Source organism: Ranitomeya variabilis, chromosome 1 (assembly GCF_051348905.1).
Source record: "Ranitomeya variabilis isolate aRanVar5 chromosome 1, aRanVar5.hap1, whole genome shotgun sequence".
In the NCBI taxonomy this organism is placed as follows: Eukaryota; Metazoa; Chordata; class Amphibia; order Anura; family Dendrobatidae; genus Ranitomeya; species Ranitomeya variabilis.
Genome location: NC_135232.1, coordinates 912,670,739 through 912,696,534, shown reverse-complemented (window position 1 = coordinate 912,696,534; position 25,796 = coordinate 912,670,739). Strand labels below are relative to the sequence as shown.

General features: G+C 46.4%; 33 pseudogenes; all 33 read left to right on the top strand.

Annotated features, from left to right (window-relative positions):
* The first annotated feature begins 14,409 nt into the window (after positions 1-14,409).
* LOC143796476 (U2 spliceosomal RNA) lies at positions 14,410-14,583 on the top strand (annotated as a pseudogene).
* Positions 14,584-14,759: 176 nt separating this feature from the next.
* Positions 14,760-14,933, top strand: LOC143795528 (U2 spliceosomal RNA; annotated as a pseudogene).
* A 176-nt stretch (positions 14,934-15,109) lies between these two features.
* Positions 15,110-15,283, top strand: LOC143794508 (U2 spliceosomal RNA; annotated as a pseudogene).
* A 176-nt stretch (positions 15,284-15,459) lies between these two features.
* On the top strand, positions 15,460-15,633 carry LOC143795527 (U2 spliceosomal RNA; annotated as a pseudogene).
* A 176-nt stretch (positions 15,634-15,809) lies between these two features.
* Positions 15,810-15,983, top strand: LOC143794722 (U2 spliceosomal RNA; annotated as a pseudogene).
* Positions 15,984-16,159: 176 nt separating this feature from the next.
* On the top strand, positions 16,160-16,333 carry LOC143795526 (U2 spliceosomal RNA; annotated as a pseudogene).
* Positions 16,334-16,509: 176 nt separating this feature from the next.
* Positions 16,510-16,683, top strand: LOC143794425 (U2 spliceosomal RNA; annotated as a pseudogene).
* A 176-nt stretch (positions 16,684-16,859) lies between these two features.
* Positions 16,860-17,033, top strand: LOC143794583 (U2 spliceosomal RNA; annotated as a pseudogene).
* Positions 17,034-17,209: 176 nt separating this feature from the next.
* Positions 17,210-17,383, top strand: LOC143795525 (U2 spliceosomal RNA; annotated as a pseudogene).
* A 176-nt stretch (positions 17,384-17,559) lies between these two features.
* Positions 17,560-17,733, top strand: LOC143796485 (U2 spliceosomal RNA; annotated as a pseudogene).
* Positions 17,734-17,909: 176 nt separating this feature from the next.
* On the top strand, positions 17,910-18,083 carry LOC143795995 (U2 spliceosomal RNA; annotated as a pseudogene).
* Positions 18,084-18,259: 176 nt separating this feature from the next.
* On the top strand, positions 18,260-18,433 carry LOC143796484 (U2 spliceosomal RNA; annotated as a pseudogene).
* A 176-nt stretch (positions 18,434-18,609) lies between these two features.
* Positions 18,610-18,783, top strand: LOC143795524 (U2 spliceosomal RNA; annotated as a pseudogene).
* A 176-nt stretch (positions 18,784-18,959) lies between these two features.
* LOC143795758 (U2 spliceosomal RNA) lies at positions 18,960-19,110 on the top strand (annotated as a pseudogene).
* A 198-nt stretch (positions 19,111-19,308) lies between these two features.
* On the top strand, positions 19,309-19,461 carry LOC143796560 (U2 spliceosomal RNA; annotated as a pseudogene).
* A 196-nt stretch (positions 19,462-19,657) lies between these two features.
* LOC143794409 (U2 spliceosomal RNA) lies at positions 19,658-19,832 on the top strand (annotated as a pseudogene).
* Positions 19,833-20,007: 175 nt separating this feature from the next.
* LOC143796176 (U2 spliceosomal RNA) lies at positions 20,008-20,181 on the top strand (annotated as a pseudogene).
* Positions 20,182-20,357: 176 nt separating this feature from the next.
* On the top strand, positions 20,358-20,531 carry LOC143795523 (U2 spliceosomal RNA; annotated as a pseudogene).
* A 176-nt stretch (positions 20,532-20,707) lies between these two features.
* Positions 20,708-20,881, top strand: LOC143797274 (U2 spliceosomal RNA; annotated as a pseudogene).
* A 176-nt stretch (positions 20,882-21,057) lies between these two features.
* LOC143795759 (U2 spliceosomal RNA) lies at positions 21,058-21,208 on the top strand (annotated as a pseudogene).
* A 198-nt stretch (positions 21,209-21,406) lies between these two features.
* On the top strand, positions 21,407-21,580 carry LOC143794357 (U2 spliceosomal RNA; annotated as a pseudogene).
* A 175-nt stretch (positions 21,581-21,755) lies between these two features.
* Positions 21,756-21,928, top strand: LOC143795566 (U2 spliceosomal RNA; annotated as a pseudogene).
* Positions 21,929-22,105: 177 nt separating this feature from the next.
* Positions 22,106-22,279, top strand: LOC143796175 (U2 spliceosomal RNA; annotated as a pseudogene).
* A 176-nt stretch (positions 22,280-22,455) lies between these two features.
* Positions 22,456-22,629, top strand: LOC143794721 (U2 spliceosomal RNA; annotated as a pseudogene).
* A 176-nt stretch (positions 22,630-22,805) lies between these two features.
* Positions 22,806-22,979, top strand: LOC143794355 (U2 spliceosomal RNA; annotated as a pseudogene).
* A 176-nt stretch (positions 22,980-23,155) lies between these two features.
* On the top strand, positions 23,156-23,329 carry LOC143794354 (U2 spliceosomal RNA; annotated as a pseudogene).
* A 175-nt stretch (positions 23,330-23,504) lies between these two features.
* On the top strand, positions 23,505-23,679 carry LOC143794408 (U2 spliceosomal RNA; annotated as a pseudogene).
* A 175-nt stretch (positions 23,680-23,854) lies between these two features.
* Positions 23,855-24,028, top strand: LOC143796174 (U2 spliceosomal RNA; annotated as a pseudogene).
* A 176-nt stretch (positions 24,029-24,204) lies between these two features.
* LOC143796025 (U2 spliceosomal RNA) lies at positions 24,205-24,378 on the top strand (annotated as a pseudogene).
* Positions 24,379-24,554: 176 nt separating this feature from the next.
* On the top strand, positions 24,555-24,728 carry LOC143795522 (U2 spliceosomal RNA; annotated as a pseudogene).
* Positions 24,729-24,904: 176 nt separating this feature from the next.
* On the top strand, positions 24,905-25,078 carry LOC143794697 (U2 spliceosomal RNA; annotated as a pseudogene).
* A 176-nt stretch (positions 25,079-25,254) lies between these two features.
* On the top strand, positions 25,255-25,428 carry LOC143795520 (U2 spliceosomal RNA; annotated as a pseudogene).
* A 176-nt stretch (positions 25,429-25,604) lies between these two features.
* LOC143794424 (U2 spliceosomal RNA) lies at positions 25,605-25,778 on the top strand (annotated as a pseudogene).
* Positions 25,779-25,796: the final 18 nt, after the last annotated feature.

The window sequence follows — 25,796 nt, the reverse complement described above, 5'->3', positions numbered from 1 at the left end:
GGATGCGTTTTTTCTGGCCTTGGGGTTGCTTTATGAGGAACATCATTTAGAGCTTCAGGCAGAAAAAGCCTTGATGTCCCTATCTCAGGGGCAAGATGAAGTTGAAATATACTGCCAAAAATTCCGTAAATGGTCTGTGCTTACTCAGTGGAATGAGTGCGCCCTGGCGGCGAATTTCAGAGAGGGTCTCTCTGATGCCGTTAAGGATGTTATGGTGGGGTTCCCTGTGCCTGCGGGTCTGAATGAGTCCATGACAATGGCTATCCAGATCGATAGACGTCTGCGGGAGCGCAAACCTGTGCACCATTTGGCGGTGTCTACTGAGAAGACGCCAGAGAATATGCAATGTGATAGAATTCTGTCCAGAAGCGAACGGCAGAATTTTAGACGAAAAAATGGGTTGTGCTTTTATTGTGGTGATTCAACTCATGTTATATCAGCATGCTCTAAGCGTACTAAGAAGCTTGATAAGTCAGTTTCAATTGGCACTTTTCAGTCTAAGTTTATTCTATCTGTGACCCTGATTTGTTCTTTATCATCTATTACCGCGGATGCCTATGTCGACTCTGGCGCCGCTTTGAGTCTTATGGATTGGTCCTTTGCCAAACGCTGTGGGTATGATTTAGAGCCTCTTGAAACTCCTATACCTCTGAAGGGGATTGACTCCACCCCATTGGCTAGTAATAAACCACAATACTGGACACAAGTAACTATGCGAATTAATCCGGATCATCAGGAGATTATTCGCTTTCTTGTGCTGTATAATCTACATGATGTGTTGGTGCTTGGATTGCCATGGCTGCAATCTCATAACCCAGTCCTCGACTGGAACGCTATGTCTGTGTTAAGCTGGGGATGTAAGGGGATGCATGGGGACGTACCTTTGGTTTCCATTTTGTCATCTATTCCCTCTGAGATTCCTGAATTCTTGTCTGACTATCGTGACGTTTTTGAAGAACCTAAGCTTGGTTCATTACCTCCGCACCGGGAGTGCGATTGTGCCATAGATTTGATTCCGGGTAGTAAATACCCTAAGGGTCGTTTATTTAATCTGTCTGTGCCTGAACATGCTGCTATGTGAGAATATATAAAGGAGTCCTTGGAAAAGGGACATATTCGTCCTTCGTCATCTCCCTTAGGAGCCGGTTTTTTCTTTGTGGCTAAGAAAGATGGCTCTTTGAGGCCGTGTATTGATTAGCGGCTTTTGAATAAAATCACGGTTAAATATCAATATCCGTTGCCACTGCTGACTGATTTGTTTGCTCGCATAAAGGGGGCCAAGTGGTTCTCTAAGATAGATCTCCGTGGGGCGTATAATTTGGTGCGAATTAAGCAGGGGGATGAGTGGAAAACCGCATTTAATACGCCCGAGGGCCACTTTGAGTATTTGGTGATGCCTTTTGGCCTTTCAAATGCCCCTTCAGTCTTTCAGTCCTTTATGCATGACATTTTCCGTGATTATTTGGATAAATTTATGATCGTGTATCTGGATGATATTCTGATTTTTTCGGATGACTGGGACTCTCATGTCCAGCAGGTCAGGAGGGTTTTTCAGGTTTTGCGGTCTAATTCCTTGTGTGTGAAGGGTTCTAAGTGCGTTTTTGGGGTTCAAAAGATTTCCTTCTTGGGATACATTTTTTCCCCCTCTTCCATCGAGATGGATCCTGTCAAGGTTCGGGCTATTTGTGATTGGACGCAACCCTCTTCTCTTAAGAGTCTTCAGAAATTTTTGGGCTTTGCTAACTTTTATCGTCGATTTATTGCTGGTTTTTCTGATGTTGTTAAACCATTGACTGATTTGACTAAGAAGGGTGCTGATGTTGCTGATTGGTCCCCTGCTGCTGTGGAGGCCTTTCGGGAGCTTAAGCGCCGCTTTTCTTCCGCCCCTGTGTTGCGTCAGCCTGATGTTGCTCTTCCTTTTCAGGTTGAGGTCGACGCTTCTGAAATCGGAGCTGGGGCGGTTTTGTCGCAAAGAGGTTCCGACTGCTCCGTGATGAAACCTTGTGCTTTTTTTTCTCGTAAATTTTCGCCCGCCGAGCGGAATTATGATATTGGGAATCGGGAGCTTTTGGCCATGAAGTGGGCTTTTGAGGAGTGGCGTCATTGGCTTGAGGGGGCTAGACATCAGGTGGTGGTATTGACCGACCACAAAAATTTAATTTATCTTGAGTTCGCCAGACGCCTGAATCCTAGACAGGCGCGCTGGTCGTTGTTTTTCTCTCGGTTTAATTTTGTGGTGTCATACCTACCGGGTTCTAAGAATGTTAAGGCGGATGCCCTTTCTAGGAGTTTTGAGCCTGACTCCCCTGGTAATTCTGAACCTACAGGTATCCTTAAGGATGGAGTGATATTGTCTGCCGTTTCTCCAGACCTGCGGCGGGCCTTGCAGGATTTTCAGGCGGATAGACCTGATCGTTGCCCACCTGGTAGACTGTTTGTTCCTGATGATTGGACCAGTAAAGTCATTTCTGAGGTTCATTCTTCTGCGTTGGCAGGTCATCCTGGAATCTTTGGTACCAGGGATTTGGTGGCAAGGTCCTTCTGGTGGCCTTCCCTGTCACGAGATGTACGAGGCTTTGTGCAGTCTTGTGACGTTTGTGCTCGGGCCAAGCCTTGTTGTTCTCGGGCTAGTGGATTGTTGTTGCCCTTCCCTATCCCGAAGAGGCCTTGGACGCACATCTCGATGGATTTTATTTCGGATCTTCCTGTTTCTCAGAAGATGTCTGTCATCTGGGTGGTGTGTGACCGTTTCTCTAAGATGGTCCATTTGGTTCCCCTGCCTAAGTTGCCTTCTTCTTCCGAGTTGGTTCCTCTGTTTTTTCAAAATGTGGTTCGTTTGCATGGTATTCCGGAGAATATCGTTTCTGACAGAGGAACCCAATTCGTGTCTAGATTTTGGCGGGCATTCTGTGCTAGGATGGGCATAGATTTGTCTTTCTCGTCTGCTTTCCATCCTCAGACTAATGGCCAGACCGAGCGGACGAATCAGACTTTGGAGACATATTTGAGGTGTTTTGTGTCTGCAGATCAGGATGATTGGGTTGCTTTTTTGCCTTTAGCGGAGTTTGCCCTCAATAATCGGGCCAGCTCTGCCACCTTGGTGTCTCCTTTTTTCTGTAATTCGGGGTTTCATCCTCGATTTTCCTCCGGTCAGGTGGAATCTTCGGATTGTCCTGGAGTGGATGCTGTGGTGGAGAGGTTGCATCAGATTTGGGGGCAGGTGGTGGACAATTTGAAGTTGTCCCAGGAGAAGACTCAGCTTTTTGCCAACCGCCGGCGTCAGGTTGGTCCTCGGCTTTGTGTCGGGGACTTGGTGTGGTTGTCTTCTCGTTTTGTCCCTATGAGGGTTTCTTCTCCTAAGTTTAAGCCTCGGTTCATCGGCCCGTACAAGATATTGGAGATTCTTAACCCTGTGTCCTTCCGTTTGGACCTCCCTGCATCTTTTTCTATTCATAATGTTTTTCATCGGTCATTGTTGCGCAGGTATGAGGTACCGGTTGTGCCTTCCGTTGAGCCTCCTGCTCCGGTGTTGGTTGAGGGCGAGTTGGAGTACGTTGTGGAAAAAATCTTGGACTCCCGTGTTTCCAGACGGAAACTCCAGTATCTGGTCAAATGGAAGGGATACGGTCAGGAGGATAATTCTTGGGTGACTGCCTCTGATGTTCATGCCTCCGATCTGGTCCGTGCCTTTCATAGGGCTCATCCTGATCGCCCTGGTGGTTCTGGTGAGGGTTCGGTGCCCCCTCCTTGAGGGGGGGGTACTGTTGTGAAATTGGATTTTGGGCTCCCCCGGTGGCCACTGGTGGAATTGAGCTTGTGTGCATCATCCCCTCTGTTCACCTGTTCCCATCAGGATGTGGGAGTCGCTATTTAACCTTGCTCCTCTGTCACTTCCATGCCGGTCAACATTGTAATCAGAAGCCTTTCTGTGCATGTTCCTGCTGCCAGACAACTTCCAGCTAAGTCGGACTTTTGTCCTTGTTTGTTTTTTGCATTTTGTTCCAGTTCACAGCTGCAGTTTCGTTTCTGTGTCTGGAAAGCTCTTGTGATCTGAAATTGCCACTCTGATGTTATGAGTTAATACTAGAGTCTTAAAGTAATTTCAGGATGGTGTATTGATAGGGTTTTCAGCTGACCATGAAAGTACCCTTTCTGTCTTCCTGCTATCTAGTAAGCGGACCTCGATTTTGCTAAACCTATTTTCATACTACGTTTGTCATTTTCATCTTAAATCACCGCCAATATATGTGGGGGCCTCTGTCTGCCTTTCGGGGAAATTTCTCTAGAGGTGAGCCAGGACTATATTTTCCTCTGCCAGGATTAGTTAGTCCTCTGGCCGGCGCTGGGCGTCTAGGGATAAAACGCAGGCTACGCTACCCGGCTACTGTTAGTTGTGCGGCAGGTTTAGTTCATGGTCAGTTTAAGTTTCCATCCTTCCAAGAGCTAGTTCCTATGTATGCTGGGCTATGTTCTCTTGCCATTGAGAACCATAACAGGAGGGCAAGAAGGCAGTCAAGAATGTTGAGAGATTGTATAAGCATGTAGGATTGCCCTCGTCAGGGAGATTGTAGCCGGCTATGTGGCCCAATCTCATAGAAAATAAAAGGGGCATGTTGAACGATAAAGGATTGTTAGAACAAGCGCAAGCTCATCTGCGAGTTGCGTGAAGCTTAAAGAACAAAGGATGAAAATAGGTTGATGGAGAGGGAGGATCAGACAATGTAGAACCCGTGTTTGGTTATAAAATGCCTTTGAACTGTGATTTTACAGATTGTAAAATGGCCGCCGTGCCACTGGTGATGAGAATGCAGTCCCAGCCATCGCCCTGTAATGGCGGCGGGATGAGCTTTCCAGAAGCGTAGGTGTGTCCTGTTTGTGTTGTGCAGAATCCAACCTGGGTGGAGACCTGCCGCGTGTGTGTGTACGGACCGTCCTTGGGGCTCCGCCCAGATCACGGAGGATCATAGGAAAGTTTTGTAGAAATTAAGTCTGAAAACTGCTGCAATTTGTTACTTTGTAGAAGATACGGAGCTTTGTATCAGTGCTGTGTAGTAGAGGGGAGGAGGGAGCGGACCGGTGTGAGATTTCTACTCTTTCCTCATCTGTGCTACGAACTTAGAGAAAGGGGGGGGCAAAGAGCTGGGTTTTTGTGTTCTCCCTTCTGTGCTGACTCGCTGAGGAATGCAGTGCTGGATGGGAGGGGCTGAGTGAGCCCCTGCGCGACCTGCTTGAAATTTTTCCCCTCGGTGCTGTGGGCTAGAGGGAAGGGGCCATGTATTGCATTCCAAAGTTTTCTCTATCCTTGGTTTAGTACACGATGAGAGATTTGTGTTTAAAGCAATAAGTACTGTATGAAATTGGAAGTGAAATAGACCTGTGCCTAGTCTTAGAGAAAAAAAACTTGTAAGTAATTGAAAGATTGGTAAAAGGCACCAATATATCCTGGACTGCCAAGAAGTTCTATGGGCGTCTTATGGTAGTATTTAAAGATCTGGGATTCCCATTGTAATAAAAAGCCCATTCATACCTTTTTGTAGTAGACCCGATATTGAGATTTCCACTCCGGATGATGTATTGAAAATAGTAAAGAGTTTTCAAAAGAATTTAGCCCAGCAGGAAAGACAAGGGTTAAATCACTAGCTGTAGTAATTCTTGCTCGCTCACTGGCCCCCACCGCTGTAGCTGCGAGGTCATAGTGTTCCTTATCTCCATGTAACAGACTCCAGTTTCTGCCCCCTCCTATCGTACATGCAAGTCCAGCTTCACACTGCAATACGCCTTTAATTTTGCATGGGAATTTCACTACCTCTCCGGCCCCGTTATGTCAATTTTCAGACCAAGAGCTTGCTTTAATCGGTGTAAATGCCAGACCCCCCCCAGCCCGGAAAGGCCTCTACATCTCCTCTTCCCGTGAAACCTACACACCTACAAGGCCAGACTTTCTAGGAATCTGAAGTTTGGGTTCCCTGTCATTCACGTTGCTACATCACACCTCAGGGCTCCCAGGTTCTTTTCTCAGTAGGGTATGGGGATATAATTACCCACCAGGTAAGAGCCATAGTGAACCCAACTAATTCTACCCTGTCACATAGAGGTGGTTTGGCCCAACAGATAGCAAAAAAGGGGAGCCAGTCATAGCCCAAGAGTGTCAGGCCTACCTTGCCACTTATGGCCCCTTGCATCCAGGAGACGCTATGTCCACCCAAAGAGGGAATTTGCCCTGTGATATAGTGTTACACACCGCAGGCCCCGTATATGATTACAAGACACCCGAGCACTGCCGTACAGGATTGCAGACTGCCTTGCAGACAGAGCTCACCTATGCAGGACATGCTACAGGTGTGCTGACTCAGCTTCATGGAGACAAACAGAGACCTGTTGCTTATTATAGTGGCCGCCTGGATACGGTGGCAAGAGGGAAGTCCCTTATGTGTTTGGGCTGTGTTGTCTGTCCAGCTGTTGCTACACAAATCTTCAGAGATTGTTTTGGATTATCCACTGATGGTCCACACCCCACACGATGTACATAGTATCCTTAATCAAGTACAACCTAGCCACATGTCCATGGCTGGACAGCTGTGACTTTGGTGTGCTATTCTCATGCCTACTAATGTGACTTTGAAAAGGTGCACTGTCCTGAACCCCGCTACTTTTCTCCTAGTTCCCCTGGATCCAAAGGGGGGAGGAGTAGGTGACAGGTGACATGAGCGAGGACACTCTTTTTCTTTCTAGAATGGATCCAGAGGAACAAGATTAGGTTTCCAAACCACATGATTGTCTAGAATTGATGTCTCAGGAAACGGCTGGTCTCTAGTGTGCCTATTCTAATGCTGATTTTGAGCTTTTTGTAGATGGATCCCATCACCAAGATGACCGAGGATGCTACTGTACCAGATATGCTGTGGTCTCAGAACATGAGGTAATCAAGGCAGAGTCAATGCCAGCTCATATGTCTGCACAAGAAGCAGAGCGTGCAAACTAGCAGAAGGTAAGACTGTAAATATCTACACTGATTCCAGGTATGCTTTTGGCATTGCACACGGTTATGGGCCTATCTGGAGAGCCAGGGCTTTCCTGACAGCAAATGGCCACCCCTTTAAACATGCTGAGGCAGTCCAGCAACTTATGAATGCACTACAGTTTCCCACCCAAGCAGGCATCATAAAGGTAAAGGCACATACCAAAGGCACTGATGGACGGACAAAGGGTAACGCACTGGCAGACCAGGCTGCCAAGAAAGCAGCAAGCACTCCTGTAGCCTCTCAAGTACATCACCTAGACACCCCACCATCTCCACTTGTGTTGAAAGACATCTTAGCCCGGTTACAAGAACAGGCAAGTAAGGAGGAGAAAAATAGGTGGCAAAAGATAGGGGCTTGCTCTGATACCGTCACTGGACTATGGGGGAGGGGTGAAAAGGTCTGCCTACCACAGGTACTGTACCCAATGATGGCACAGGTTCTGCACGAGAATGTGCACCACTCGAAGACGGCCATGTGTGACACCCTACAGAGACAATGGATTGCCCCCGGGGTTTTCCACCTGCGCAGAAAGGCAGGTACAGAGCTGCATGATATGTGCCACACATAATCAGAGTAGGACAGTGAAAACCCCATCCAAGCACACTCCCCGGCCCTTTAACCAATTCCAGAGACTGCAGATTGATTATATTCAGTTACCTAGGGTAGGGACGTATGAGTATGTGTTGGTCTGCATTGATTTATTTTCAGGTTGGCCAGAAGCCTACCCAGTTGCCAAAGCTACGGCTAGGACAACGGCGAAGAAACTGATGGCTGAGATCATATGCAGGTATGGAGTTCCTGAAGTCATTGAAAGCGATCGGAGTTCCCATTTTACTGGAGAGATCATGTCAGAGGTAATGGCAGCACTGAGGGTAAGTCAAGCATTGCATACTTCATCCACAGAGTAGTGGAAAAGTGGAGAGACTAAATGGAACTCTTAAGCTTAAAATCCAGAAGGCAATGACAGAGACTGGTAAACCATGGACAGAATGCCTTCCTCTAGCTTTGTTTTCAGTAAGATATACCCCAAACAGGAAGACAGGACTGTCACTGTATGAGATTCTGTTTGGCAGGAGCCCCAATTTTGAATGTTTCTTTCCACAACAGTTGCAACTCAAGTACCAGGACTTGACTAGCTATGTGCAGGCCTTACATGGACACCTTGCCAAAGTGCATTTAACTGTCTTCAGTTCTCTTCCAGACCCAGACAAGGTTCCTGGACACCATCCCTTTGTGCCAGGAGACCTGGTGTATGTGAAAAAGTTTGTGCGCAGAGATTGTCTCCTGCCGAAATTTGAAGGACTTCACACGGTGATCCCGGTCACCCCCACTGCAGTAAAATTTGAAGGAAAGAGCACCTGGATCCACGCCTCACACTGTAAAAGAGACCAAACCAGTGTTTAGTCACAGTAGTGACTGAAGGGAAATGTTGCTGTTGTTTTTGGTCCTGGGGCTGGGGGCCATCCTCGCCCCTACCTCTTCGGCCCCTATTGCAAAAATAAGAATTTTGGTCCCACTATTCTCTGGGTAAACCTGACAGCCCCGGTGAATATCTGGCGATTTGATTTCTGTGATGTAGTCAAATGCCCTGAGACTGAACGGGTGGTAGAGGGGATCATCCAGTTTTATATGTGTGTTACCAGAAATGACAACAATAACCGTTATTATTGGTCAGATGCTGCCTGGAATACGGGGGATGATTGGGGATATAAACCTAGCGAAGCCATGTTCCCTAAGGATGGGACGGGTAGGAGTCATCGTGGGAGAATGCATCTAACAGCTTTTCTGCAACCACCTAGAGGCTGTAAATGGGGTAAAAGTTGTCACCCCCTCTTCCTAAATCTTGAAAGCACCCAATCTGCTGATCTGCAGACGTTTGTACTGGGAAGGCATTATAATTATGTATTTAGTAGTGGATATCATGGGAATTTAGGCCATGTACAGCTCCAGTATATTAGCTCTAGACCAACCAAGGCCCCTGTTACCAGTACACCTAAAACAGGCCCAGGTGAGCGTTTGCAAAATGTAGTTAATGAAGTAATCCCCATTCCAGGTCACAGTTGGCAAGAGGTTTTCTCCATAGAAACACAAACAGCCCCAAGGAAAAACCTATGGTTAGAATGGGTGAGATACAATATAAGAGTCCAGAGTATCTCTGTAGGATGTATTGCTTGTGCTGCTGCGAATACACACCTATACACACATGCATTGCTTTTTCCTGATGACAAAACCACTTCCTGTGTCATGAATTTGTTGAGAGGTTTGAAGTCCACTGATTGCCCAGATTATGTCCCACTATTTCATAAGGAACCTAAACTAAAGGTCCCAGGAGAAGTAACCGTATTAGCTGACAATTACACCTGCTATAATTCCCACGACACCACAGGTACACCAGTAGAAATCTCCAAGACAGGTTTTTGCAAGGAGAACAGTTCTTTAGATACTGATTTGCTAATCAAACATACACAATATATGTACGATATTTATTGGTTATGTGGAGACGGTAAGCTCCGTCCTAGGTTGCCTAATGCCTGGATAAGCCAATGCACCCCTGTTAAACTAGCCATGCAGTTCAAGATTTTATTTTTGGGATCCAAAGATACCTGATGAACCTACCAGAAAGAGGAGAAGCCTCGATCAGCTCCACATGAGTTATGAAGAAGATCCATTAGTATATATTGATGCCATTGGAGTCCCATCTGGGGTGCCTGACCAGTTTAAAGCCCAGAACCAGATTTATGCCGGCATTGTTTCTATAATCCCACAGGTGCAGATTAATAAAATGTTGAATGGATCAAATATATATATATTACAGAGAACAAAGATTTGTTAATTATAGCTGTGATGCCTTTCAGGATATAGTTGAGGACTTGGGCCCTAACGCTTGTATGACCCGTGCTGCAACCCGACCTAAGAGAATTACACTGAATCCTGTCCAGACAAGATCACATGTAGTGATATAAGAAGCTGACACAGGATTGTGGTTGGCGGATAGTGGGGACATTAACTTTTAGGAGTAGGCTGACAGTAATCCTTTTGGGAAGGAGCTGTAGACCAGCATGTCATGTCACGCCCCCACCACCAGAGAACCAACCACATCAGGTAGGGTAAGACGGATACAGGAGTATTATCCCTGGAGGCCTTCTGACTAGCTAGCTATGCAAAAACAATTGGCTGACCCTGAGAACCAACCTTTCTCATTCTACAGACAAATAATGACCATATGATGGACGTATAAGTGCACCTAGGCAGGCCTAGGTAGTTAGTGAGCACAAAAACAGGTGACGTGCTAGGACGCAAATTAAGATTTTCTACAGATGTGACAAAGGAGAGAGTATAGAGCTATACTTTGGACGGTTACAGCTGAAATTGGAAGACATGGAGTACAGTCCCATAAACCCACTTGATGTTAGAGTATTGGTAAATACATTCATTGACGGTACGAAATATAGACAGCTAGACCTGAATGGCGAAATGTAGATCCAAGAGACCTGAAGGTTGCAAAAAGAAGTTGAACAAATTAGGACAATACGACGACGTGTCATGTATGCTGGAGCAGACACATCTTTCTTCTTCAGTTGGTTAGGTGGGCTCAAGGGATTCCTTCAACAAGCTTGTCTGGTACTGATTGCCCTCCTTGTAATTGGATCAATAATTCTCTGTTGTGTTATTCCCTTGTATAAAAAGGTTATTGCCAAAGCAACTCTGACTGGCGCCTTCCTCAATCAAGAAGTAGATCCACCAGAGTACAATGGTACTGATCCAGGGGAGATCCCGAAGTACATTCCTCTCAAGAGAATAGACAAAACCCCCCATTCTCAGATGATGCCAAGAGATTTAGTTTAGGGACAGTGGGAGAACTCCATGTGAGGTTAGTGAAGGGTTCAGCTGCCTGGAGGCCTCTCGCTATGGGAGAGTTTCTGAGGTGTCTGGATGAAGAAATCCACCTCCCCTTTCCCCATCACATGGACAGTCTCGAAGGATCTTTCTTTAAGGGAAAAACTTAGTGTTTAGGGGGGATTGTCAAGGTGTAAATATACTTTCTTATATACCCTTTTTGTACTTTTATACTCTTATACTGTGAAACAATAAGTTTTTCCTAGCTGCTAGCTAATGCAAATGTAATTTTATCTAAAGATGGCTGCCAGTGTTCATTCTTCACTTCAGTCTAGAATGTGAAGGGTTAAGTATTATTCTCCTGAAAAGATAACTCTGGAATGTGAAGAAAGAAGTAACCACCGGGAGATGTTCTGACGAATCAGAGAGAGAGGCTGAGCACTAGATGTATGCTGCTTAAACTCCGCCTAATGCATTCCTTTTTCCTAAACAATAGTACTGTGTATTCAAAAATAAAGTAGTTGCTGTATCTGCTCTGGACACAGGTGGACGCATGAGCATCAGCAAAGATTGAATCAGCTACGTGCTTGAATCATTTCTTTTCTCGGTACCATATGCCCAGCGCACACTTTAATTTGGAATGACTGGTGAATGAGAGTATACTGTTGTTACGACCCCGACAGTATGAACTGTGTTCTATGATCTGCTTTACTCCAGAGACTGCTGCTCCCATAAGACTTTGCCCACAGCGGAGCTGCAAATGAACTACTCCTAAGAAGGACTTGGTTTACCATTCACTTGAACTTATGTGCACATGCTGCACCCACGTTTGTGCATATAAACACTGACTCAGCCTACAGCAGAGCTGCAAAGTATCTTTTCCTGATATCACCTTGTTTGCTTTGTTTTGTTCTTGCTCACGCCTTGCGCCTGTGTTTATTGAATTATACAGACTTTACACTTTACTTTGGTACTGCTGCCTTATTTGTCTTAAGCCAAGAGATTCTTGAGTGTACCACTATAATTGTTACAGTACCTCAGGGTTACACCTACAGCTTTAGAGTTTAAGAAGGGAAGGACACCAGGATTGAACCCCCTGAGTGTCTTCCTGTCCTGTGAGTGGGAAAATTGTGTGAGATTTGGTGCACCCACTGCTGGATAAAAGTTATCACCTCTACACTGATAACTTTTACACCAGCATCCCACTCTACAAATCTCTCTCTGCATGAGGTACCGCAGCCTGCGGTACTGTCCACAAAAATCAGAAAGGCCTCCTGAAGACTCTACTTGGGCAGATGCTCAGAAAAGGTGAAAGCAAAGCCCAATGTAGCGACCACCTGCTGGTGGTCAAGTACAAGGAAAGAAGGAATGTCCTTCTTTTGAACACCATACACGATGATGGCAGTGCCCTCAGCACTGTAGGGGGTACCTTTACAGAGGTCAGCAAACCGATCTGTGTACTGGGGTACAACAAAAAAATGGGTGGTGTTGATCTCTCCGATCAACTCCTCCAACCGTACAGTGCTCTGAGAAAGGCCAGGGTGTGGTACAAAAAGCTGGCCAAGCACATGGCACAAAATTAAATGTTCATTTTTTCCTTCCACGTTGCTTCTGCTCCTGTAAAACACCTGAAGGGTTAGTAAATTTTTTGAATATGATTTTGATCAGCCTGAGGGGTGCAGTTTTTAGAATGGTGTCACTTTTGGGTATTTTCTGCCATATGGACCCCTAAATGTGACTTCAAATGCGAGGGAGTCCCTAAAAAAAATTTGTCTTGTAAATTTTGTTGTAAAAATGAGAAATCGCTGGTCAACTTTTAACCCTTATAACTTCCTAACAAAAAAAAAATTTGTTTCCAAAATTATATTCTGATGTAAAGTAGGCTTGTGGGATATGTTATTTATTAACTATTTTGTGTGACATATTTCTCTGTTTTAAGGACATAAAAATTCAATATTTCAAAATTGTAAAATTTTCCACATTTTTGCCGAATTTCCATTTTTTACACAAATAAACGCAAGTTATATCGAAGAAATTTTACTACTATAATGAAGTACAATATGTCACGAGAAAATAAACTCAGAATTACCATGATCTGTTAAAGCATTCCAGAGTTATTACCTCATTAATGGACAGTGGTCAGACTTCTTAACAATTGACCCATCATTAACGTGCAAACCACCATTGGGGGTTAAGGGGTTAAAATAGAGGAAGAGGAGTACATGGGGTTCTGGGGTGCAGTGAGTATTCTGGCTTAAGAGATCATTCGGACGTACCAGTTAACACATAGGAGGAGGAGTACATGAGGTTCTAAGGTGCAGTTGGTATTCTGGATTAAGAGATCTTTCAGATGTACCTGTGGATGAAAGTAGATATATTGTAGTGCAGCAGGGTTGGTGCAGTGTGACAGACAGGCAGTGACCCAGGAAAGTTCAAAAGCAAAGTCTCATTTTAATGGTCAGCGTACTCACAACAGAACAAGGTAAATAGGATCCTCCTTATCGCAGTCGGAAAACAAAATAGTCCATAATCAGGAGCTGTTACCGTGGGTGACTGCACAACTGTGTACGCTGAGGGGTGCCAGGCCTTTTGGCTCCGCTTAGGTGCTGTGTTGCTTCACACAGGTGTAGCTCTGCAGAGCCTTCTGCTATGCATTCTTGCAAAACGAAATTGACATTGACACACCCAACCCTCTGCTGCAAGGGTTTTTACAAGGAATCACCTGGAAAATTTGTCCGAGAAGGAAACGGACTGTCTCACTACCTTCCTGCAGTCCGTTTAAAAAATAAAAAGTAAAAAGGTGCTTCTTCCCTTCTGAACCCTGCCGTGCACCTAAACAGTAGTCCCCTCCACTTATGGGTTATCAGCATACTCAGGACAAATCGAACAACAAAATTTAGGGTCCAATTTCTCCTGTTACCTTTGGGAAAATAAAAAATTTGGGACTAAACGATCATGTTTGTGCAAAAAATATGATTTTTTATTTTCACGCCCGGGTGTAATAAACTTCTGGGAAGCCCTTGGGGGTTTAAAGTGCTCATCACACATCTAGATAAGTTCCTTAGGCGGTCTAGTTTCCAAAATGGGGTCACTTGTGGGGGTTTCCACTGTTTAGGCACATCAGGGGCTCGTCAAATGAGACATGGTGTCTGATCTCAATTCCAGTCAATTTTAGGTTGAAAAAGTCAAGCGGCGCTCCTTCCCTTCCGAGATTTTTACAGAAAAGGAATACAGGATGGGAGACATTGTCACAACTAATATCTGATACGTCCCCTATTTGGGGACCATATATTAAATGGATTTTTGGAACAGGGAGCTGGAAATGGAGCTTGCTTTGTCACACGGAACCTTCACGGGGATGGAGGGTGTGGTTATGCAGATTCAAAACGCGTTGCGCACAGCTTGAACACATGCACACCGCAGAACTGTCATCGATAGAGCATCCAGAGTTTCTGGAAATGTCTTCCCTGCGGCAATCTTTTGCTACGTCTCCACAGTGGGTGTCGGTTGTAGGCCTTGGTGCGGCCCAAGTGGCAAACCATTTCTGATCATCTCTTCTCGGCCAAATGGCTCAAGATCAAGCGTAGTGTCTGTTCTTATTAGTTTAATATCTGATACGTCCCCTATTTGGGAACCATATATTAAATTGATTTTTGGAACAGGGAGCTGGAAATGGAGCTTGCTTTGTCACACGGAACCTTCACGGGGATGGAGGGTGTGGTTATGCAGATTCAAAACGCGTTGCGCACAGCTTGAACACATGCACACCGCAGAACTGTCATCGACAGAGCATCCAGAGTTTCTGGAAATGTCTTCCCTGCGGCAATCTTTTGTTACGTCTCCACAGTGGGTGTCGGTTGTAGGCCTTGGTGCGGCCCAAGTGGCAAACCATTTCTGATCATCTCTTCTCGGCCAAATGGCTCAAGATCAAGCGTAGTGTCTGTTCTTATTAGTTTAATATCTGATACGTCCCCTATTTGGGGACCATATATTAAATGGATTTTTGGAACAGGGAGCTGGAAATGGAGCTTGCTTTGTCACACGGAACCTTCACGGGGATGGAGGGTGTGGTTATGCAGATTCAAAACGCGTTGCGCACAGCTTGAACACATGCACACCGCAGAACTGTCATCGATAGAGCATCCAGAGTTTCTGGAAATGTCTTCCCTGCGGCAATCTTTTGCTACGTCTCCACAGTGGGTGTCGGTTGTAGGCCTTGGTGCGGCCCAAGTGGCAAACCATTTCTGATCATCTCTTCTCGGCCAAATGGCTCAAGATCAAGCGTAGTGTCTGTTCTTATTAGTTTAATATCTGATACGTCCCCTATTTGGGGACCATATATTAAATTGATTTTTGGAACAGGGAGCTGGAAATGGAGCTTGCTTTGTCACACGGAACCTTCACGGGGATGGAGGGTGTGGTTATGCAGATTCAAAACGCGTTGCGCACAGCTTGAACACATGCACACCGCAGAATTGTCATCGACAGAGCATCCAGAGTTTCTGGAAATGTCTTCCCTGCGGCAATCTTTTGTTACGTCTCCACAGTGGGTGTCGGTTGTAGGCCTTGGTGCGGCCCAAGTGGCAAACCATTTCTGATCATCTCTTCTCGGCCAAATGGCTCAAGATCAAGCGTAGTGTCTGTTCTTATTAGTTTAATATCTGATACGTCCCCTATTTGGGGACCATATATTAAATGGATTTTTGGAACAGGGAGCTGGAAATGGAGCTTGCTTTGTCACACGGAACCTTCACGGGGATGGAGGGTGTGGTTATGCAGATTCAAAACGCGTTGCGCACAGCTTGAACACATGCACACCGCAGAACTGTCATCGATAGAGCATCCAGAGTTTCTGGAAATGTCTTCCCTGCGGCAATCTTTTGCTACGTCTCCACAGTGGGTGTCGGTTGTAGGCCTTGGTGCGGCCCAAGTGGCAAACCATTTCTGATCATCTCTTCTCGGCCAAATGGCTCAAGATCAAGCGTAGTGTCTGTTCTTATTAGTTTAATATCTGATACGTCCCCTATTTGGGGACCATATATTAAATGGATTTTTGGAACAGGGAGCTGGAAATGGAGCTTGCTTTGTCACACAGAACCTTCACGGGGATGGAGGGTGTGGTTATGCAGATTCAAAACGCGTTGCGCACAGCTTGAACACATGCACACCGCAGAACTGTCATCGATAGAGCATCCAGAGTTTCTGGAAATGTCTTCCCTGCGGCAATCTTTTGCTACGTCTCCACAGTGGGTGTCGGTTGTAGTCCTTGGTGCGGCCCAAGTGGCAAACCATTTCTGATCATCTCTTCTCGGCCAAATGGCTCAAGATCAAGCGTAGTGTCTGTTCTTATTAGTTTAATATCTGATACGTCCCCTATTTGGGGACCATATATTAAATGGATTTTTGGAACAGGGAGCTGGAAATGGAGCTTGCTTTGTCACACGGAACCTTCACGGGGATGGAGGGTGTGGTTATGCAGATTCAAAACGCGTTGCGCACAGCTTGAACACATGCACACCGCAGAACTGTCATCGACAGAGCATCCAGAGTTTCTGGAAATGTCTTCCCTGCGGCAATCTTTTGCTACGTCTCCACAGTGGGTGTCGGTTGTAGGCCTTGGTGCGGCCCAAGTGGCAAACCATTTCTGATCATCTCTTCTCGGCCAAATGGCTCAAGATCAAGCGTAGTGTCTGTTCTTATTAGTTTAATATCTGATACGTCCCCTATTTGGGGACCATATATTAAATTGATTTTTGGAACAGAGAGCTGGAAATGGAGCTTGCTTTGTCACACGGAACCTTCACGGGGATGGAGGGTGTGGTTATGCAGATTCAAAACGCGTTGCGCACAGCTTGAACACATGCACACCGCAGAACTGTCATCGACAGAGCATCCAGAGTTTCTGGAAATGTCTTCCCTGCTGAAATCTTTTGCTACGTCTCCACAGTGGGTGTCGGTTGTAGGCCTTGGTGCGGCCCAAGTGGCAAACCATTTCTGATCATCTCTTCTCGGCCAAATGGCTCAAGATCAAGCGTAGTGTCTGTTCTTATTAGTTTAATATCTGATACGTCCCCTATTGGGGGACCATATATTAAATGGATTTTTGGAACAGGGAGCTGGAAATGGAGCTTGCTTTGTCACACGGAACCTTCACGGGGATGGAGGGTGTGGTTATGCAGATTCAAAACGCGTTGCGCACAGCTTGAACACATGCACACCGCAGAACTGTCATCGACAGAGCATCCAGAGTTTCTGGAAATGTCTTCCCTGCGGCAATCTTTTGCTATGTCTCCACAGTGGGTGTCGGTTGTAGGCCTTGGTGCGGCCCAAGTGGCAAACCATTTCTGATCATCTCTTCTCGGCCAAATGGCTCAAGATCAAGCGTAGTGTCTGTTCTTATTAGTTTAATATCTGATACGTCCCCTATTTGGGGACCATATATTAAATGGATTTTTGGAACAGGGAGCTGGAAATGGAGCTTGCTTTGTCACACGGAACCTTCACGGGGATGGAGGGTGTGGTTATGCAGATTCAAAACGCGTTGCGCACAGCTTGAACACATGCACACCGCAGAACTGTCATCGATAGAGCATCCAGAGTTTCTGGAAATGTCTTCCCTGCCGCAATCTTTTGCTACGTCTCCACAGTGGGTGTCGGTTGTAGGCCTTGGTGCGGCCCAAGTGGCAAACCATTTCTGATCATCTCTTCTCGGCCAAATGGCTCAAGATCAAGCATAGTGTCTGTTCTTATTAGTTTAATATCTGATACGTCCCCTATTTGGGGACCATATATTAAATGGATTTTTGGAACAGGGAGCTGGAAATGGAGCTTGCTTTGTCACACGGAACCTTCACGGGGATGGAGGGTGTGGTTATGCAGATTCAAAACGCGTTGCGCACAGCTTGAACACATGCACACCGCAGAACTGTCATCGATAGAGCATCCAGAGTTTCTGGAAATGTCTTCCCTGCGGCAATCTTTTGCTACGTCTCCACAGTGGGTGTCGGTTGTAGGCCTTGGTGCGGCCCAAGTGGCAAACCATTTCTGATCATCTCTTCTCGGCCAAATGGCTCAAGATCAAGCGTAGTGTCTGTTCTTATTAGTTTAATATCTGATACGTCCCCTATTTGGGGACCATATATTAAATTGATTTTCGGAACAGGGAGCTGGAAATGGAGCTTGCTTTGTCACACGGAACCTTCACGGGGATGGAGGGTGTGGTTATGCAGATTCAAAACGCGTTGCGCACAGCTTGAACACATGCACACCGCAGAACTGTCATCGACAGAGCATCCAGAGTTTCTGGAAATGTCTTCCCTGCGGCAATCTTTTGCTACGTCTCCACAGTGGGTGTCGGTTGTAGGCCTTGGTGCGGCCCAAGTGGCAAACCATTTCTGATCATCTCTTCTCGGCCAAATGGCTCAAGATCAAGCATAGTGTCTGTTCTTATTAGTTTAATATCTGATACGTCCCCTATTTGGGGACCATATATTAAATGGATTTTTGGAACAGGGAGCTGGAAATGGAGCTTGCTTTGTCACACGGAACCTTCACGGGGATGGAGGGTGTGGTTATGCAGATTCAAAACGCGTTGCGCACAGCTTGAACACATGCACACCGCAGAACTGTCATCGATAGAGCATCCAGAGTTTCTGGAAATGTCTTCCCTGCGGCAATCTTTTGCTACGTCTCCACAGTGGGTGTCGGTTGTAGGCCTTGGTGCGGCCCAAGTGGCAAACCATTTCTGATCATCTCTTCTCGGCCAAATGGCTCAAGATCAAGCGTAGTGTCTGTTCTTATTAGTTTAATATCTGATACGTCCCCTATTTGGGGACCATATATTAAATGGATTTTTGGAACAGGGAGCTGGAAATGGAGCTTGCTTTGTCACACGGAACCTTCACGGGGATGGAGGGTGTGGTTATGCAGATTCAAAACGCGTTGCGCACAGCTTGAACACATGCACACCGCAGAACTGTCATCGATAGAGCATCCAGAGTTTCTGGAAATGTCTTCCCTGCGGCAATCTTATGCTACGTCTCCACAGTGGGTGTCGGTTGTAGGCCTTGGTGCGGCCCAAGTGGCAAACCATTTCTGATCATCTCTTCTCGGCCAAATGGCTCAAGATCAAGCGTAGTGTCTGTTCTTATTAGTTTAATATCTGATACGTCCCCTATTTGGGGACCATATATTAAATTGATTTTTGGACAGGGAGCTGGAAATGGAGCTTGCTTTGTCACACGGAACCTTCACGGGGATGGAGGGTGTGGTTATGCAGATTCAAAACGCGTAGCGCACAGCTTGAACACATGCACACCGCAGAACTGTCATCGATAGAGCATCCAGAGTTTCTGGAAATGTCTTCCCTGCGGCAATCTTTTGCTACGTCTCCACAGTGGGTGTCGGTTGTAGGCCTTGGTGCGGCCCAAGTGGCAAACCATTTCTGATCATCTCTTCTCGGCCAAATGGCTCAAGATCAAGCGTAGTGTCTGTTCTTATTAGTTTAATATCTGATACGTCCCCTATTTGGGGACCATATATTAAATTGATTTTTGGAACAGGGAGCTGGAATTGGAGCTTACTTTGTCACACGGAACCTTCACGGGGATGGAGGGTGTGGTTATGCAGATTCAAAACGCGTTGCGCACAGCTTGAACACATGCACACCGCAGAACTGTCATCGACAGAGCATCCAGAGTTTCTGGAAATGTCTTCCCTGTGGCAATCTTTTGCTACGTCTCCACAGTGGGTGTCGGTTGTAGGCCTTGGTGCGGCCCAATGGCAAACCATTTCTGATCATCTCTTCTCGGCCAAATGGCTCAAGATCAAGCGTAGTGTCTGTTCTTATTAGTTTAATATCTGATACGTCCCCTATTTGGGGACCATATATTAAATTGATTTTTGGAACAGGGAGCTGGAAATGGAGCTTGCTTTGTCACACGGAACCTTCACTGGGATGGAGGGTGTGGTTATGCAGATTCAAAACGCGTTGCGCACAGCTTGAACACATGCACACCGCAGAACTGTCATCGACAGAGCATCCAGAGTTTCTGGAAATGTCTTCCCTGCGGCAATCTTTTGCTACGTCTCCACAGTGGGTGTCGGTTGTAGGCCTTGGTGCGGCCCAAGTGGCAAAACATTTCTGATCATCTATTCTCGGCCAAATGGCTCAAGATCAAGCGTAGTGTCTGTTCTTATTAGTTTAATATCTGATACGTCCCCTATTTGGGGACCATATATTAAATGGATTTTTGGAACAGGGAGCTGGAAATGGAGCTTGCTTTGTCACACGGAACCTTCACGGGGATGGAGGGTGTGGTTATGCAGATTCAAAACGCGTTGCGCACAGCTTGAACACATGCACACCGCAGAACTGTCATCGATAGAGCATCCAGAGTTTCTGGAAATGTCTTCCCTGCCGCAATCTTTTGCTACGTCTCCACAGTGGGTGTCGGTTGTAGGCCTTGGTGCGGCCCAAGTGGCAAACCATTTCTGATCATCTCTTCTCGGCCAAATGGCTCAAGATCAAGCGTAGTGTCTGTTCTTATTAGTTTAATATCTGATACGTCCCCTATTTGGGGACCATATATTAAATGGATTTTTGGAACAGGGAGCTGGAAATGGAGCTTGCTTTGTCACACGGAACCTTCACGGGGATGGAGGGTGTGGTTATGCAGATTCAAAACGCGTTGCGCACAGCTTGAACACATGCACACCTCAGAACTGTCATCGACAGATCATCCAGAGTTTCTGGAAATGTCTTCCCTGCGGCAATCTTTTGCTATGTCTCCACAGTGGGTGTCGGTTGTAGGCCTTGGTGCGGCCCAAGTGGCAAACCATTTCTGATCATCTCTTCTCGGCCAAATGGCTCAAGATCAAGCGTAGTGTCTGTTCTTATTAGTTTAATATTTGATACGTCACCTATTTGGGGACCATATATTAAATGGATTTTTGGAACAGGGAGCTGGAAATGGAGCTTGCTTTGTCACACGGAACCTTCACGGGGATGGAGGGTGTGGTTATGCAGATTCAAAACGCGTTGCGCACAGCTTGAACACATGCACACCGCAGAACTGTCATCGATAGAGCATCCAGAGTTTCTGGAAATGTCTTCCCTGCGGCAATCTTATGCTACGTCTCCACAGTGGGTGTCGGTTGTAGGCCTTGGTGCGGCCCAAGTGGCAAACCATTTCTGATCATCTCTTCTCGGCCAAATGGCTCAAGATCAAGCGTAGTGTCTGTTCTTATTAGTTTAATATCTGATACGTCCCCTATTTGGGGACCATATATTAAATTGATTTTTGGACAGGGAGCTGGAAATGGAGCTTGCTTTGTCACACGGAACCTTCACGGGGATGGAGGGTGTGGTTATGCAGATTCAAAACGCGTTGCGCACAGCTTGAACACATGCACACCGCAGAACTGTCATCGATAGAGCATCCAGAGTTTCTGGAAATGTCTTCCCTGCGGCAATCTTTTGCTACGTCTCCACAGTGGGTGTCGGTTGTAGGCCTTGGTGCGGCCCAAGTGGCAAACCATTTCTGATCATCTCTTCTCGGCCAAATGGCTCAAGATCAAGCGTAGTGTCTGTTCTTATTAGTTTAATATCTGATACGTCCCCTATTTGGGGACCATATATTAAATTGATTTTTGGAACAGGGAGCTGGAATTGGAGCTTGCTTTGTCACACGGAACCTTCACGGGGATGGAGGGTGTGGTTATGCAGATTCAAAACGCGTTGCGCACAGCTTGAACACATGCACACCGCAGAACTGTCATCGACAGAGCATCCAGAGTTTCTGGAAATGTCTTCCCTGTGGCAATCTTTTGCTACGTCTCCACAGTGGGTGTCGGTTGTAGGCCTTGGTGCGGCCCAATGGCAAACCATTTCTGATCATCTCTTCTGGGCCAAATGGCTCAAGATCAAGCGTAGTGTCTGTTCTTATTAGTTTAATATCTGATACGTCCCCTATTTGGGGACCATATATTAAATTGATTTTTGGAACAGGGAGCTGGAAATGGAGCTTGCTTTGTCACACGGAACCTTCACTGGGATGGAGGGAGTGGTTATGCAGATTCAAAACGCGTTGCGCACAGCTTGAACACATGCACACCGCAGAACTGTCATCGACAGAGCATCCAGAGTTTCTGGAAATGTCTTCCCTGCGGCAATCTTTTGCTACGTCTCCACAGTGGGTGTCGGTTGTAGGCCTTGGTGCGGCCCAAGTGGCAAAACATTTCTGATCATCTATTCTCGGCCAAATGGCTCAAGATCAAGCGTAGTGTCTGTTCTTATTAGTTTAATATCTGATACGTCCCCTATTTGGGGACCATATATTAAATGGATTTTTGGAACAGGGAGCTGGAAATGGAGCTTGCTTTGTCACACGGAACCTTCACGGGGATGGAGGGTGTGGTTATGCAGATTCAAAACGCGTTGCGCACAGCTTGAACACATGCACACCGCAGAACTGTCATCGATAGAGCATCCAGAGTTTCTGGAAATGTCTTCCCTGCCGCAATCTTTTGCTACGTCTCCACAGTGGGTGTCGGTTGTAGGCCTTGGTGCGGCCCAAGTGGCAAACCATTTCTGATCATCTCTTCTCGGCCAAATGGCTCAAGATCAAGCGTAGTGTCTGTTCTTATTAGTTTAATATCTGATACGTCCCCTATTTGGGGACCATATATTAAATGGATTTTTGGAACAGGGAGCTGGAAATGGAGCTTGCTTTGTCACACAGAACCTTCACGGGGATGGAGGGTGTGGTTATGCAGATTCAAAACGCGTTGCGCACAGCTTAAACACATGCACACCGCAGAACTGTCATCGATAGAGCATCCAGAGTTTCTGGAAATGTCTTCCCTGCGGCAATCTTTTGCTACGTCTCCACAGTGGGTGTCGGTTGTAGTCCTTGGTGCGGCCCAAGTGGCAAACCATTTCTGATCATCTCTTCTCGGCCAAATGGCTCAAGATCAAGCGTAGTGTCTGTTCTTATTAGTTTAATATCTGATACGTCCCCTATTTGGGGACCATATATTAAATTGATTTTTGGAACAGGGAGCTGGAATTGGAGCTTGCTTTGTCACACGGAACCTTCACGGGGATGGAGGGTGTGGTTATGCAGATTCAAAACGCGTTGCGCACAGCTTGAACACATGCACACCGCAGAACTGTCATCGACAGAGCATCCAGAGTTTCTGGAAATGTCTTCCCTGCGGCAATCTTTTGCTACGTCTCCACAGTGGGTGTCGGTTGTAGGCCTTGGTGCGGCCCAAGTGGCAAACCATTTCTGATCATCTCTTCTCGGCCAAATGGCTCAAGATCAAGCGTAGTGTCTGTTCTTATTAGTTTAATATCTGATACGTCCCCTATTTGGGGACCATATATTAAATTGATTTTTGGAACAGGGAGCTGGAATTGGAGCTTGCTTTGTCACACGGAACCTTCACGGGGATGGAGGGTGTGGTTATGCAGATTCAAAACGCGTTGCGCACAGCTTGAACACATGCACACCGCAGAACTGTCATCGACAGAGCATCCAGAGTTTCTGGAAATGTCTTCCCTGTGGCAATCTTTTGCTACGTCTCCACAGTGGGTGTCGGTTGTAGGCCTTGGTGCGGCCCAATGGCAAACCTTTTCTGATCATCTCTTCTCGGCCAAATGGCTCAAGATCAAGCGTAGTGTCTGTTCTTATTAGTTTAATATCTGATACGTCCCCTATTTGGGGACCATATATTAAATTGATTTTTGGAACAGGGAGCTGGAAATGGAGCTTGCTTTGTCACACGGAACCTTCACTGGGATGGAGGGTGTGGTTATGCAGATTCAAAACGCGTTGCGCACAGCTTGAACACATGCACACCGCAGAACTGTCATCGACAGAGCATCCAGAGTTTCTGGAAATGTCTTCCCTGCGGCAATCTTTTGCTACGTCTCCACAGTGGGTGTCGGTTGTAGGCCTTGGTGCGGCCCAAGTGGCAAAACATTTCTGATCATCTATTCTCGGCCAAATGGCTCAAGATCAAGCGTAGTGTCTGTTCTTATTAGTTTAATATCTGATACGTCCCCTATTTGGGGACCATATATTAAATGGATTTTTGGAACAGGGAGCTGGAAATGGAGCTTGCTTTGTCACACGGAACCTTCACGGGGATGGAGGGTGTGGTTATGCAGATTCAAAACGCGTTGCGCACAGCTTGAACACATGCACACCGCAGAACTGTCATCGATAGAGCATCCAGAGTTTCTGGAAATGTCTTCCCTGCCGCAATCTTTTGCTACGTCTCCACAGTGGGTGTCGGTTGTAGGCCTTGGTGCGGCCCAAGTGGCAAACCATTTCTGATCATCTCTTCTCGGCCAAATGGCTCAAGATCAAGCGTAGTGTCTGTTCTTATTAGTTTAATATCTGATACGTCCCCTATTTGGGGATCATATATTAAATGGATTTTTGGAACAGGGAGCTGGAAATGGAGCTTGCTTTGTCACACAGAACCTTCACGGGGATGGAGGGTGTGGTTATGCAGATTCAAAACGCGTTGCGCACAGCTTAAACACATGCACACCGCAGAACTGTCATCGATAGAGCATCCAGAGTTTCTGGAAATGTCTTCCCTGCGGCAATCTTTTGCTACGTCTCCACAGTGGGTGTCGGTTGTAGTCCTTGGTGCGGCCCAAGTGGCAAACCATTTCTGATCATCTCTTCTCGGCCAAATGGCTCAAGATCAAGCGTAGTGTCTGTTCTTATTAGTTTAATATCTGATACGTCCCCTATTTGGGGACCATATATTAAATGGATTTTTGGAACAGGGAGCTGGAAATGGAGCTTGCTTTGTCACACGGAACCTTCACGGGGATGGAGGGTGTGGTTATGCAGATTCAAAACGCGTTGCGCACAGCTTGAACACATGCACACCGCAGAACTGTCATCGACAGAGCATCCAGAGTTTCTGGAAATGTCTTCCCTGCGGCAATCTTTTGCTACGTCTCCACAGTGGGTGTCGGTTGTAGGCCTTGGTGCGGCCCAAGTGGCAAACCATTTCTGATCATCTCTTCTCGGCCAAATGGCTCAAGATCAAGCGTAGTGTCTGTTCTTATTAGTTTAATATCTGATACGTCCCCTATTTGGGGACCATATATTAAATGGATTTTTGGAACAGGGAGCTGGAAATGGAGCTTGCTTTGTCACACGGAACCTTCATGGGGATGGAGGGTGTGGTTATGCAGATTCAAAACGCGTTGCGCACAGCTTGAACACATGCACACCGCAGAACTGTCATCGACAGAGCATCCAGAGTTTCTGGAAATGTCTTCCCTGCGGCAATCTTTTGCTATGTCTCCACAGTGGGTGTCGGTTGTAGGCCTTGGTGCGGCCCAAGTGGCAAACCATTTCTGATCATCTCTTCTCGGCCAAATGGCTCAAGATCAAGCGTAGTGTCTGTTCTTATTAGTTTAATATCTGATACGTCCCCTATTTGGGGACCATATATTAAATGGATTTTTGGAACAGGGAGCTGGAAATGGAGCTTGCTTTGTCACACGGAACCTTCACGGGGATGGAGGGTGTGGTTATGCAGATTCAAAACGTGTTGCGCACAGCTTGAACACATGCACACCGCAGAACTGTCATCGATAGAGCATCCAGAGTTTCTGGAAATGTCTTCCCTGCGGCAATCTATTGCTACGTCTCCACAGTGGGTGTCGGTTGTAGGCCTTGGTGCGGCCCAAGTGGCAAACCATTTCTGATCATCTCTTCTCGGCCAAATGGCTCAAGATCAAGCGTAGTGTCTGTTCTTATTAGTTTAATATCTGATACGTCCCCTATTTGGGGACCATATATTAAATTGATTTTTGGAACAGAGAGCTGGAAATGGAGCTTGCTTTGTCACACGGAACCTTCACGGGGATGGAGGGTGTGGTTATGTAGATTCAAAACGCGT